The sequence below is a fragment of the Myotis yumanensis genome, unplaced genomic scaffold (assembly GCF_028538775.1).
Source record: "Myotis yumanensis isolate MYYU_CA2020_CCGP unplaced genomic scaffold, mMyoYum1.0.hap1 SCAF_24, whole genome shotgun sequence".
Lineage (NCBI taxonomy): Eukaryota > Metazoa > Chordata > Mammalia > Chiroptera > Vespertilionidae > Myotis > Myotis yumanensis.
In genome coordinates, this window is record NW_027223775.1 from 6,600,554 (window position 1) to 6,614,766 (window position 14,213).

The 14,213-nt window shown below is 51.6% G+C and overlaps 1 protein-coding gene across 6 annotated transcripts in view; it reads right to left on the minus strand.

Annotated features, from left to right (window-relative positions):
* Nucleotides 1-14,213, minus strand: part of LOC139000587 (lysine-specific demethylase 6A-like) — a 266,067-nt gene that overhangs the window by 199,382 nt on the left and 52,472 nt on the right. The window lies entirely within an intron of this gene.

Genomic DNA, 14,213 nt, shown 5'->3' on the forward strand with positions numbered 1-14,213 from the left:
TTATCATAGATGGTTGTGAGTTTCTATTGAATTTATTGGGGTGACATCTATAATAATAAAGCATAATATACTAATTAGACCGGACAGCCAAGTGATCTTTCGGAGGTCATTCCAGACGTCCTTCTGGATGAAGCCACTGTGGCAGGGGCCAAGACAGAGGCAATTAGGGCCATCAGGCAGGCAGGTGAGCAGTTAGGGATGATGAGGCAGGCAGGCAGAGTCTCGGATTGCGAGAGGGATGTCTGACTGACGTTTTAGACCCGAGAGGGTGCAGGCTAGGATGAGGCATCCACCCCTACCCCGAATTTCATGCACTGGGCCTCTAGTTTATAAAAATAATAGTGTAATATGCTAATTAGACTGGACGTCCTTCCAGACGAAACCTGGGTGACGAAGGCCGAGGCAGAGGCGGCCGAGGCAGAGGAAGCCACCAGAGCCACCGGGGCCAAGGCAGAGGAAGCCACAGCCACAGTGTGGGCCAAGCCACCTTTTGCATGAATTTCATAAATCAGGTCTCTAGTTGGTTAATAAAATTTATGGGTTTCAGGTTTACAATTCTATATTACATCATCTGTATGGGGCACTGTATATTCACTACCCCAAGTCAATCATATTTCTCCTCTCCTGTCCTTACCCTCTTCTAATTTCCCCCTCCCCACTTTCCCTCTAGTAGTCATCACACTATCTATGAGATCATTTTTGTGTAATCCCCTCAAATTTTCTCACAGCCCCCAAACCTTCTACCCCTCTGACAACTGTCCAGGTTTTCTCTGTAACTATTCGTCTCTTTCTATTTTGTTTGTTAGTTTTATCTTGTTCATTAGATTACACATGTAAGTGAAGTTATATGGTACTTGTCTTTCTCTGACTGGCTTATTTTATTTAGCATAATGCTCTCCATGTCCATCCATGCTGTCTCAAAAGATAAGTGTTCCCCAAACAACACAACCCCTTTGTTTTCTCAATCCTAACCCGAGGGTATTTTTTACATTGATTTTTAGTGAGGATGGAAGAAGGTGATGGAGGGGAGAGAGGAGACTTCAATATGAGAGAGCCACATCACCCATACAGCTGTCAAGGAATGAACCTGCAACCCAGGTACCTGCCCTTACCAGGAATTTAAACAGTGATCCAGGTGTATGGGCCAATGTTCCGAAAACTGAGTAACTCAGGCCAGGGCAAGAGTTCTTTTTTTTTTAAATGGCCAAGTAGTATTTGATTATGTAAGTATATGGTCATGACTTTTGCAATTTCAGGTGCAAGAGCAAAATTAAACTTTTTTGTTTTTCACAATTTAACAGATAGAAGCAATATGTATTTTTACTGAATGTTAGCAACCTCACTATACCAATTTTTTTAACATATTTTATTGATTTTTTTACAGAGAGGAAGGGAGAGGGATAGAGAGTTAGAAACATCAATGAGAGAGAAACATTGATCAGCTGCCTCCTGCACACTTCCCACTAGGGATGTGCCGGCAACCAAGGTACACGCCCTTGACCGGAATTGAACCTGGAACCCTTCAGTCTGCAGGCCAATGCTCTATCCACTGAGCCAAACCAGTTAGGGCCTCAGTATACCAATTTTATTTTTTCCTTCATAAGTTGAGATCTTACACTTTCTCAAAGAAAAACAATTGCTCTGATAACTGATACAGCTAGCTACTGACTAACATGCAAATTACGTATACAGAATGAATATTCAGAACAAAGACAAAAATAAATCCTATATGAGATGAAGTGGGATAACACAAGATTATCACTAGGTTACTTAGAATGGTGCATAATTTCAAGCTTATTACTATTTATTTATGGAATTTTTCATTCAGTATTTTCAGACCACAGTGGACCACTGGTAACTGAAACCAATGAAAGCAAAACCACAGATAAAGGGGATCACTGTACTAGAGTGTGTAAGTACAAACTCTATAGTAGAGAGGAGAGAAAGAAAGCAAAGAAGGAAAGGAATATAAACATAAAAAGAACCCAGCCTAGCTGGTTTGGCTCAGTGTATACAGTGTTGGCCTGCGGATTAAATGGTCCCGGTTTCGATTCTGGTTAAGGGCACATGCCTGGAATGTGGGCTCATTCCCCAGTGGGGAGTATGCAGGAGGCAGCAAACCAATCATTCTATCTCATCATGGATGTTTCTATCTCTCCCTCTCCCTTCCTCTCTAAAATAAATAAAAATGTATTTATTTCAAAAGAAACCAAATTGAAAAATAAGTGGTAAACTTACCTCTATTTTTCAGATATCATGATCTTTTAAGTAGGATATATAAAATAATCCACACAAAAAACTATTTAAATGGAAGAATTTAGCAAGGCTGTTATTACAAAATATACAAGTCAGCTACAATTCTACATACTTCAGAATAAACGCTTAAATTAATGGGAAACAATGAAAACAACTATAATAAAACTAGGAACCCAGTGCATGAGAATTCATGCACAAGAGGGGGGTGTCCCTGAGCCCGGCCTGCCCCCTCTCACATTCCGGGAGCCCTCAGAGGCGGGAGGCGACCCAGCGATCAGGAGAAGGCAATGCCCCCATCACATTTCTGCTGATGCCACTGCCTGCAACCTCGGCCGATCCTGGTTACCTGAGCGTCAAGCAGCCCTTAGTGGCTGGGCATCCGACATCCGAGGCTTGCCTGCACCTTGGGCCTACCTTGGGCAGCTGGGCATCTGCCATCCGCCTCGGGCAGGGCCTGGGCAGCTGGGGGGCTGAAGGTAGGTCCAGCCGCACCATGTGCCTGCCTTCCTCCTGGCTGGACTGAAAGAATTGTGCGACTCTGGCGACAGGTGCACAGAGCATCAGGACCCACCAGATTCGGCCACACAACACGTCTGCCACTTTCTGCCCCCTGGCAAGGCTAAAAGGATTGGGGGACTCCGGCGGGGCTGAGGGAACTGGACGCCAACATCTTGTGGCTATGGGCGCTGCCATCTTTGTGAAAATGTGATGGTCAATTTGGATATTCCCTCTTTATTAGATAGAATATGACTCAAATATGTATATGTTCTCTATGAGACAATATTCAAATTCAAAGGTACAAGTAGACTACAAGAAATAGTACGCAAAGTGTATACAGAGATATGATATAAATAAACAATGGATAGAATGGGGAGTCTAGAAATAAGACCACACATCTATAGCCAAGAGACTTGTGACAACATTCAAGACCATCCAAATGGAAAAAGAATAGTCTTCAAAAAACAGTGCTAGGACAATTAAAGATAGCTACATAAAAAATAACGTAGTTGAAACCTGATATGACACACAGAAAAGCTAACTCAAAATGATCAAAGATGTAAAAATAAAAGTTTCAACTATGAAACTATTTTTTTTTTAATGATATAAAAATGGGGATCTTCATACATTGGATATGAGACTGTGGCATAGCTCTTTGATTGACCATCAACCTATGAGCGAGGAGGAGGTCACAATTCGATTCCCAGTCAGGGCACATGCCTGGTTTGCAAATGGATCCCCAGCGTAGGGTGTGCAGGAGGCAGCCAATCAATTCGCTCTCATCACTGATGTTTCTCTCTCTCTGCTTATCCCATCCTCTCTGACATAAATAAAAATGTTTTTAATTAGTCTTATAGATCATCAAAAATATTAAATTACTATTTAACCAAGGAAATTCCATTCCTAGGTATACACACACAGAGACACACACAAATATGTATTCTAACAAAAATATGTACACAAATTTTCACAGCAGCATAATTCATCATTGCAAAAGGGTGAATAAAGATGTTCATCAACAAAAAATCCTATCTAATAAAGAGTAATATGCAAATTGCCCATCACGCCAACACACAAGATGACTGCCGCCATGTGGACACAAAATGGCCAGCAGGGAAGGGCAGTTAGGGGCGACCAGGCCTGCAGGGGAGGGCAGTTAGGGGCAACCAGGCCAGCAAGGGAGGGCAGTTAGGGGCAACCAGGCCAGCAGGGGAGGGCAGTTGGGGTCAATCGGGCCAGCAGGGGAGCAGTTAGGTGTCAATCAGGACAGCAGGGGACGGCAATTGTGGGCGACCAAGCCAGCAGGGCAGGGCAGTTGGGGGCGACCAGGCCTGCAGGGGAGGGCAGTTAAGGGCAACCAGGCCAGCAGGGGAAGGCAGTTGGGGGCAATCGGGCCAACAGGGGAGCAGTTAGGTGTCAATCAGGCCGGCAGGGGACGGCAATTGTGGGCAACCAAGCCGGCAGGGGAGGGCAGTGGGGACGAGGCCTGCAGGAGAGGGCTGTTGGGAGCAATCGGGGCAGCAGGGGAGCAGTTAGGCGTTGATCAGGCTGGCAGGGGAGTGGTTAGGGGGTGATCAAGCTGGCAGGCTGAAGCAGTATGGGCAATCTGGCCGGCAGACAGGCGAGCGGTTTGGAGCCAGCAGTCCTGGACTGTGAGAGGGATGTCTAACTGCACATTTAGGCCCAATCCCACAGGCAGCAGACATCCCCCTATGGGTCCCAGGTTGTAGAGGGTGCAGGCGGGGATTAGGGACATACCCTCCCCGCCCCAATCCCCGTGCACGAATTTCGTGCACCGGCCCTCTAGCGGAATATAAACAAAAATTAATATCCACATACTGGAATTTACAGCCATAAAAATTAATGAAATACTTCTGATACATGGTTCAGCAAACATACTAAGTTAAAAAAGCAAGTCCAGCCCTAGCCAGTTTGGAGCGTTGGCCTGCAGACTTAAGGGTCCCAGGTTAAATTCTGGCCAAGGGCACATACCAGGGTGCGGGCTCAATCTCCTCTCCAGTAGCAAGTGTGCAGAAAGGAGGCAGCCAATCAATGATTCTCTCTCATCATTGATGTTTTGATCTCTCTATTCCTCTCCCTCTCTGAAATCAATAAAAATACATATAAAAAAGTAAAAAAGCAAGTACAGACTAATAAAATAATTAGAAACAAAAGGTAAATTAATGGTTGAGGGGTCATGGAGAATCAGAGAGAGAATATGGGGTTTCTTTTACATCTATATATATAAAAGGCTAATATGCAAAGTGTCCCCTTGGGAGTTGGACCGAGAGACTGGGAGTTCGATCAGTTGTTATGACATGCACTGACCACCAGGGAGAGGTGCGGAATGAAGCAAGACCCCAGCCAGTAGCTGGGAAAGGGAGGCCCCGGCCAGCAGGACAAGGCCCCAGCTGCCCTGATCACCAGCCAGGCCTAGGGACCCTACCTGTGCTCGCATTTTCTGTACTGGGCCTCTAGTCGTATCTAATAATAGAGAAACATGGTAATTAGCCGTACCTCCGCAACCCTTCCCGTTGGCTAATCAGGGCGATATGCAAATTAACTACCAACCATGATGGCGGCCGGCAGCCAGGCAGCTTGAAGCTAACAGGAGGCTTGCTTACTCCAGTGACGGAGGAAGCCAACGTTCCCCGCTTGCCGCTGCCGGCCTCAGAGCTTGCAGTTTGAAACACTGTTACAAATATAGAAGCTAAACAAAACTCCAGTAACCTGCTTTCAGCCAGCCAGGATCTCAGAGCTGGAGTTGAAACAGTGTTTTGATTATAGAACCCAAACAAACCAGATACCTGCTTTCAGCAGCTGAGGCCTAAGAGCTGAAGACAAGCCTCAGAGCTAAAGCTGGCCCAGAATTTTTTAAAAAAGAAGAAAAGGAGCGGATGGGAGCTTCAGTCACCCGCCAGACTGAAAACAGCCCTCAGCCACTCACCCAGACTGGCCAGGCACCCCAGTGGGGACCCCTAGCCTGAATGGGGTGTGACCAGCTGCAAACAGCCATCACCCAGGCTGGCCAGACACCCAAGCGAGACCCCCACCCTGATCCAGGACACCCTTCAGGGCAAACCAGTCGGCCACCACCTGTGCACCAGACCTCTATCCTATATAGTAAAAGGGTAATATGTCTCCCAGCACGGGGATCAGCGGAGCCGCGAGGCCTCCTGGCACAGGGTACAGTTAGACAGGGGGCAGCGCACAAACCCCCTGATCACCCTGTGGCTCTGTGTGTGATAGGGGGCGGGGCGACAACTTCCCTATCCACCCTGCTCTCTTTGTGACAGGGGAAGGCGCCCCACCCCCTGATCAGCCCTGCTCTGTGCCTGATAGGGGGGAGCTCCCCAACCCCGTGATCGCCCTTGGGCTCTGTGTGTGACAGGGTGCTGCGCCCCAACCCCCCCTCCCATGGGCCCTGCTCTGTGTGTGACAGGGTAGAGCATAACCTCCCCATCGGCCCTGCCCTGAGTATGACAGTGGCAGCACCCCAACCCCATGATCTGCCCTCTTCTGTGTGGGACAGGGGGCGGTGACCCAACTCCCCTATCGGCCCGACTCTGTGAGTGACGGGGGGAGCTCCTCAACCCCCTGATGGGCCCTGCTCTGTGAGTGACAGGGGGCAGCACCCCAACCCCCTGATCGGCCCTGATCTGTGCATGACAGGGGGTGGCACCGCAACCTCTCCACTGACCCTGCCTTGAGTGTGACAGGGGGCGGTGCCCCAACCCCCCAATCGGCCCTGCCCTGAGCATGACTAGGGATGGCATCGCAACCTACCGACCCGCCCTGCTCTGTGCATGACGGTGCACCCTCTGTGCATGAGGGTGGCGTCCCAACTCACCAATGGCCCTGCTCTGAGCCCGACCAGGGGCAGGCACCTGGGGATTGGACCTGCCCTCTGCCACCCGGGAGGAGACCTAAGCCAGCAGGTCGTTATCTCCCGAGGGGTCCCAGACTGCAAGAGGGCACAGGCCAGGCTGAGGGACTCCCCTGCTGAGTGCACAGATTTTTGTGCACCGGGCCTCTAGTCCTATCTAATAGACAAACCATGGTAATTAACCGTACCTCCGACACTCTTCCCATTGGCTAATAAGGGCGATATGCAAATTAACTGCCAACCAAGATGGCGGCCGGCAGCCAGGGAGCTGAAGCGAACAGGAAGCTTGCTTGCTCCATGATGAAGAAAGCCAAGGTTCCCCCGCTGCCTTGCCGGCCTTTAAGCTGCAGTCTAAGCAACTATGTTGCAATTATAGAAGCTAAACAAACTCCAGAAACCTGCTTTCAGCCGCCAAAGCTGGAGCGAGCAGGACCAAAACAATGTTACAATTATAGAAGCCAATAAAACCCAGATCCCTGCTTTCAGCAGCCGAGGTCTCAGAGCTGCAGTGGAGCCTCAGAGCTAAAGCCGGCTCTCAGCTCCAGTGACAGCCATAGAAGGTAAATAAATCCAAGAATTAAAAAAAAGGAAAAAAGGGAAAGGTTGGGAGCTTCAGTCACCCGCCAGACTGTAAATGGCCCTCAGCCCCTCACCCAGACTGGCCAGGCACCTCAGTGGGGACGTCTACTCAGAAGCAACAAGATGGCGGCTAATTTGCATACTGAAGGCGGGCGGCAGCAGGCAAGGCTGTCCGCGGTCCCGGACCCTGATCTGTGACCCTGCTATGGGGGGGCAACGCAAGAGACTGTCCACTGTCCCGGGACCTGGATCTGTGACCCCACCGGGCGGGGGGCAGTGCTTGAAGCTGACCGCAGTCTGGAACCCGGATCCGTAACCTGGCGGGCGGGGGGCACTGCAAGAGGCTGTCCACAGAACCAAAACATGGATCTGTGACCCTGCCAGGCGAGGGGCAGCACTTGAGGCTGTCCATGGTCCCGGGACCCAGATCTGTGACCCTGCCGGGTGGGGGGCAGCGCTTGAGGCTGTCCATGGTCCCGGGACCCAGATCTGTGACCCTGCCGGGTGGGGGGCAGCGCTTGAGGCTGTCCACAGTCCCGGGACCTGGATCCATTACCCTTCCCAGCGGGGCAGCAGCTCGCACAGGGGCAGATAGGCTGGGGTTGGGCAGGGCAGGTCGCCGGGCTTCCGCCCAGCCCCAGTCACTCTATGCAGGTGAGCAGCACAGAGAGCCTCTGGACAGGGGAGGCAGGCCAGCAGAGGGCGGCCTGTACTCCCACATGGTGGTGGTGACAGCTGTGCGCACGCCAAGCGGAGCCTGCAGGCTGAGCTGAAATAGCACCTGCAGGCCATCAGCGCCCAGGAGTGGCTGCGCAAGATCCGCCTCCTGGCCCAGAAGGTGCAGGATCGCAGGGACAGCCACCGTGGCGGGCCAGACTGAGGTCCTCCTGGCCACACCACGGGGGTTTGCGGATCTGCAAAGCCAGAGGCTTCCGGTGTGCACATCCACCCCTGGCGTGCGAACATCCCCCAGCACACTGTCACCCTCCCGCGCCTGCAACAGTTGCAAACCAAGGCGTGAACAAGTTCCCCCGACCTCTCTCCACCGCACTTCCATCAACCCGGCATGCCGAACACCCCACAGGATGTGCACACATCCCCTCTGATGCCCTCACGTCCTTTGGAGAGGGTCTGGGTGTTCTGGGTGCTGAGGGTGGGCGCCTGTGAGATGACAATGAGAGGGCGGAGTGGTGATGCCCTGTTCCCACGGAGGCCAGTGCAGCTACGAGATCACCTCTGGGGGGTTAATGCAGGTGCTGAGGCAGGAGCAGGTGCAGACAGACACACCTGGTGGGCGTGGGCGGCCCTCGCTGAGGTGCCTTCGGTCAGCGTTCAAGATCAAGAGCCCAGAGGCAGAGAGGAATTCCGTCCTCTCAGTGAAACAGTGGGACAGTTGGGGCGACTGTAGAGGAGGAATGTACACTTTGGGTGCCAGCACCCATGAGCGAAGGCTGCTCTGACTGAGCCTCGCTTGCTTGGGGCCTAGCGCACTCCTGCCGGGCAGCAGGTGACAGGAAATGCTTTTCCAAATTAATGAGAGAAAACGTTGATTCTCCTGCTGCCCACGAAGGTGGAAAGTGAAGTGGGGAGACAGGTGGGGAGTGAGCGAGGTTCCCTGTCTTGGGGTTCCAAATCTGCTGTTGGTTTCTTTCACCGCTGACTAGAGATATACAGGGTGTCCCCCCAAAATGTATACACACTTTGAATACCTACAAATTCCAATGGTTTTAAGCATAAGAAAGAAACAACAATGGAGCTGTTATCTGTTAAAAGTGTGGGCACAAACAGGTAGTTGGACATTCCCTGAGGGGTGGCAGATTGAAGAGGCTGAAGGCCAGACTGAGGTGCCCCCTTTCCCCCTCCCACCAGCCCAATGCAAGAATTTCGTGCACCGGGCTACTAGTCCTATCTAATAATAGACAAACATGGTCATTAACTGTACCTCCTGCACGCTTCCCATTGGCTAATCAGGGCGATATGCAAATTAACTGCCAACCAAGATGGGGGCCGGCTGAAGTGAACAGGAAGCTTGCTTCCTCCAGTGAAGGAGGAAGCCAAGCTTCCCCGCCTGCCACTGCTGGGCTCTGAGCTTGCACTCCAAGAAACAATGTTGCAATTATAGACCCTAAACAAACCCCATGCTTTCAGCCAGCCGGCCAGCTGGAGTTGCAACAGTGTTTCAATTATAGAAGCCAAACAAACCAAATACCTGCTTTCAGCAGCCAAGGTCTCAGAGATGGAGCCGAGCCTCAGAGCTAAAGCCGGCTCTCAGTTCCAGTGACAGCCATAGAAGGTAAATAAATCCCAGAATAAAAAAAAAAAAAAAAAAAAGGTAGGTTGGGAGCTTCTGTCACCCACCAGCCTAAAAACGACCCTCAGCCCCTCACCCAGACTGGCGAGGCACCCCAGTGGGGACCCTCACCCTGAAGGGGGTGTGACCAGCTGCAAATAGCCATCATGCCCTCATCCAGGCTGGCCAGGCACCCCAGTGGGGACCCCCACCCTGAAGGAGGTGAGACCAGCTACAAACAGCCCTCATCCCCTCATAAAGGCTGGCCAGGCACCCAAACAGGACTCCCACCCTGATTCAGGACACCCTTCAGGGCAAACCAGCCGGCCCCCACCCGTGCACCAGGCCCCTATCCTATATAGTAAAAGGGTAATATGCCTCCCAGCACCGGGATCAGTGGAGCCGCGAGGCCTCACGCCCAAGATCAGCGGAGCCACGAGGCCTACTGGCACTGGAATCAGCAGAGCCGCAAGGCCTCCTGGCACCGGGATCAGCGGAGCAGCGAGGCCTCCCAGCACCAGGATCAGCGGAGCAGCGAGGCCTCCCAGCACCAGGATCAGCGGAGCAGCGAGGCCTCACTGCACCTGTGTCAAGCAGAGCCATGAGGCCTCCCAGCACTGGGATCATCGGAGCCTTGAGGCCTCCTGGCCCCTGGAGCAGCATGACAGGGGGCAGCGCCCAAACCCTCTGATCTCCCTGCGGCTCTGTATGTGACAGGGGCCGGTCCCACAACCTCCCTATCCACCCTGCTCTGTTCGTGACAGGAAGGCGCCCCAACCCCTTGATCGGCCCTGCTCTGTGCCTGATAGCGGGGAGCTCCCCAACCCCCTGATTGGCTCTGCTCTGTGCGTGACAGGGTACAGAGCCCCAACTCCCGATTGGCCCTGCTCTGTGCGTGACGGGGGGCGGTACCCCAACTCCCCAATCGGCCCTGCTCTGAGCCCGACCAGGGGCTGCACCTAGGGATTGGGCCTGCCCTCTGCCACCAGGGAGCGGGCCTAAGCCAGCAGGTCGTTATATCCCGAGGGTTCCAGACTGTGAGAGGGCACAAGTGGGGCTGAGGGACTCCCCGCTGCCCCACCCCCCCGCCAGTGCACAAATTTTCATGCACCAGGCCTCTAGTATAAGATAATAGTCTAAAACTGATTGTGGTACCACTTACACAACTTTGTGAATATATTTCCTCTGAATTATACTCTTCAAATTGGTGAGTTTTATGATAGGTATGTTTTCATTATGATGTTCTAAAAAATAACTTAATATAAGTTTATACAAATATTTTTGGATTAAGTAGTCCTCATTTTTCATTGTTTCTTTGCACTGCAAGTAATTCACAAAACCACCAATGTTCTTACCTGTAACAGGGGTCAATACACAGCCTTTCAAAGTCAATAAGTAACCTAAAATTTTCCTTTCATTCACACAGCACTATATAGCTGATACTCATATTACTTATGTCTGAAATGGATATTACCCTGGCCGGATGGCTCAGTTCGTTGGAACATCATTCCATACATCAAAATGTTTGGGTTCAATCCCTGGTCTTGGCTCATATAGGAGGCAACTGGTGAATGTTTCTCACATTAATGTTTCTGTATTTCCTCCCCTTTCTCTTTCTAAAAATCAGTAAAAACGTATCTTGGGTGATGATTTACACTAATAAAAGAGAAACATGGTAATTGGCGTATGACCGCTACCCTTTTCATTGGCTAATCAGTGAGTATATGCAAATTAACTGTCAGCCAAGATGGCGGCCGGCAGCCAGGCAGCTGGAAGCGAACATGAGGCTTGCTTGCTGCTCCAACGTTCCCTGCCTCACTTTCCGGCCTCTGAGCTACAACTCTAAGCAACTATCTACTATGTTGCAAATAAGAAAATAAACAAAAGCCCAGAAACCGGCTTTCAGTCAGCCAGGCTTTAGCAACATTGTATCCATGTTTTCAGCAGCGAGGCCTCAGAGCTAAAGCTGGCCCAGAATAAAAAAAAAAAAGAAAGAAAACAAGGAGCGGTTGGAAGCTTCAGTCACTCGCTTCCGGAAAACAGCCCTCAGCCCCTCACCCAGACTGACCAGGCACCCCAGTGGGGACCCCCTCCCTGATCCAGGACACCCTTCAGGGCAAACCAGCCAGCTCCCACCTGTGCACCAGGCCTCTATTCTATATAGTAAAAGGGTAATATGCCTCCCAGCACCGGGATCAGCATGACAGGGGGCAGCGCCCAAAACCCCTGATCGCCCTGTGGCTCTGTGTGTGACAGGGGGCGGGGCCACAACCTCCCTATCTGCCCTGCTCTGTGCCTGATAGGGGGGAGCTCCCCAATCCCCTGATTGCCCTGCAGCTCTGTGTTTGACAGGGTGCGGCGCACCAACCCCCCCCCACCCCATGGGCCCTGCTCTGTGTGTGACAGGGTAGAGCCATAACCTCTCCATCGGCCCTGCCCCGAGTGTGACAGTGGTGGCGCCCCAACCCCCTGATGGGTCCTGCTCTGTGGGTGATAGAGGGTGGTGCCCCAACCCCCCTCCACGGGCCTTGCTCTGTGTGTGACAGGGTAGAGCCATAACCTCCCCATTGGCCCTGCCCTGAGTGTGACAGGGTGCAGCGCCCCAACCCCCTGATCCACCCTGCTCTGTGTGTGACAGGGGGCGGTGCCCCAACTCCCCTATCGGCCCTACTCTGTGAGTGACAGCGCGGAGCTCCTCAACCCCCTGATCAGCCCTGCTCTGTGCGTGACAGGGGGAAGCGCCCCAACCCTCTGATGGGCCCTGCTCTGTGCGTGACAGGGGGTGGTGCCGCAACCTCCCCATCAACCCTGCCTTGAGTGTGACAGGGCGCGGTGCCCCAACCCCCCAATTGGCCCTACCCTGAGCTTGACTGAGGGTGGCATTGCAACCTCCCGATCTGCCCTGCTCTGTGCATGACAGGGGGCGGTGCCCCAACTCCGCAATCGGCCCTGCTCTGAGCCTGACCAGGGGCTGCACTTAGGAATTGGGCCTGCCCTCTGCCACCCGGGAGCAGGCCTAAGCCAGCAGGTCGTTATCTCCCGAGGGGTCCCATACTTCGAGAGGGCACAGGCCGGGCTGGGGACACCCCGACACCCCCCCCCCCCCCCCGAGTGCACAAATTTTTGTGCACCGGGCCTCTAGTTTAAATATAAATAAATATATAATAAAACTGACATGTGTTACATCTTATTACAAGTTATCTTCTATACTAACAAAAGTGTATTATACTAATTAGACTGGGTCAACCAGACATCTTCCAGACATCCGACTTCCTTCCGGACAAAGCCATGGTGGCGGGGGCTGAGGCAGCGTCGGTTAGGGGCAACCAGGCCAGCAGGGAAGCCAGCAGTTAGGGGCAATCAGGCCAGCAAGGGAGCAAGCAGTTAGGGGCAAGATAAGGCCGGCGCAGGAGATCAAGCAGTTAGGGGCAAGGCCACCGGCATGGGGGAGCAAGCAGTTAGGGGCGAACAGGTGGAAGGGGAAGGCAGATAGGGGCGATCAGTCGGGCAGGGGAGGGCAGTTGTGGGCAATCGGGCCAGCAGGGCAGGGCAGTTGTGAGCAATCAAGCCATCTCAGGCCAGTAGAGGTGGGCAGTTGGGACAATCAGGCCGACAGGAGAGGGCAGTTGGGGGCGATCAAGCCAGCAGGGGAGGGCAGTTGGGGGTGATCAGGCAGGCAGGCAGAGGTGGCTAGGGGTGATCAGGCAGGCACGCAGGCGAGCAGTTAGAAGCCAGCAGTCCCGAATTGTGAGAGGGATGTCCAACTGCTGGCTTAGGCCTGATCCCTGCAGTCGGACATCCCCCGAGGGGTCTCATATTGGACAAGGTGCAGGCTGGGCTGAGGGATACACACACCCCCTGAACAAATTTCATGCACTGGGCCTCTAGTCTATATAATAAAAGCCTAAGTGACTGTTATGGCAGAACAACTAGTCGCTATGATGCACATGGACCACCAGGGAACAGACATGCAGGAGCTGCCCACTGGTGGTCAGTGCACTCCCACAGGCCTCACGACTGGCAAGTGCAGCGCTAAGGAGCAGCAAGCCAAGTGGTAAGGAGCAGAGAGCAGGCAGGTGGTAAGAAGCAAGGGGTCCCGGTCTGTGAGAGAAATGTCTGACTGCTGGCTTAGACCCACTCCCCTGGCAAGAGGGTGCAGGCCAGGCTGAGGGACATCACTCCTCCAGTGCACAAATTTTGTGCACCAGCCTCTAGTATTAATAACACATATTATTAAAAGCAACTATTTAGCTAGTTGTACCACACTTAAAATTATACATGCTATAATCTCATAATTTAACTTTAGCGAGTAAACTGAAATAACAAAGGATAATTTATCCTTAAACATAACTGTTTATTTGATAGGTCCTAAAGTTAAGTTTTAATTCTCCCCTGAGTTTCAATCATAGAGAAACTATAAAAAGGAGGAATATTCTTTAGCCTCAGCCTAACTCAACCTTTATTTTCAAAATCACCATCCTCTATCCTTCATTTATTCCCAGCTATAAACTTAAAAAGGAACAGTATTATTTTGTTTACTATTAAAGTATCACATTAAGAATGTAATGTTTTTTATTTTAAAATGTCAGACTAAATACTAATAAAGAACAAGATACTCAAATAGTTGGCACAAAATAATGTCTTTCCTCTTTTCCATATACCTTAACTTATTACAATCAGTGTCTTACATAATTTGTTCCCAAA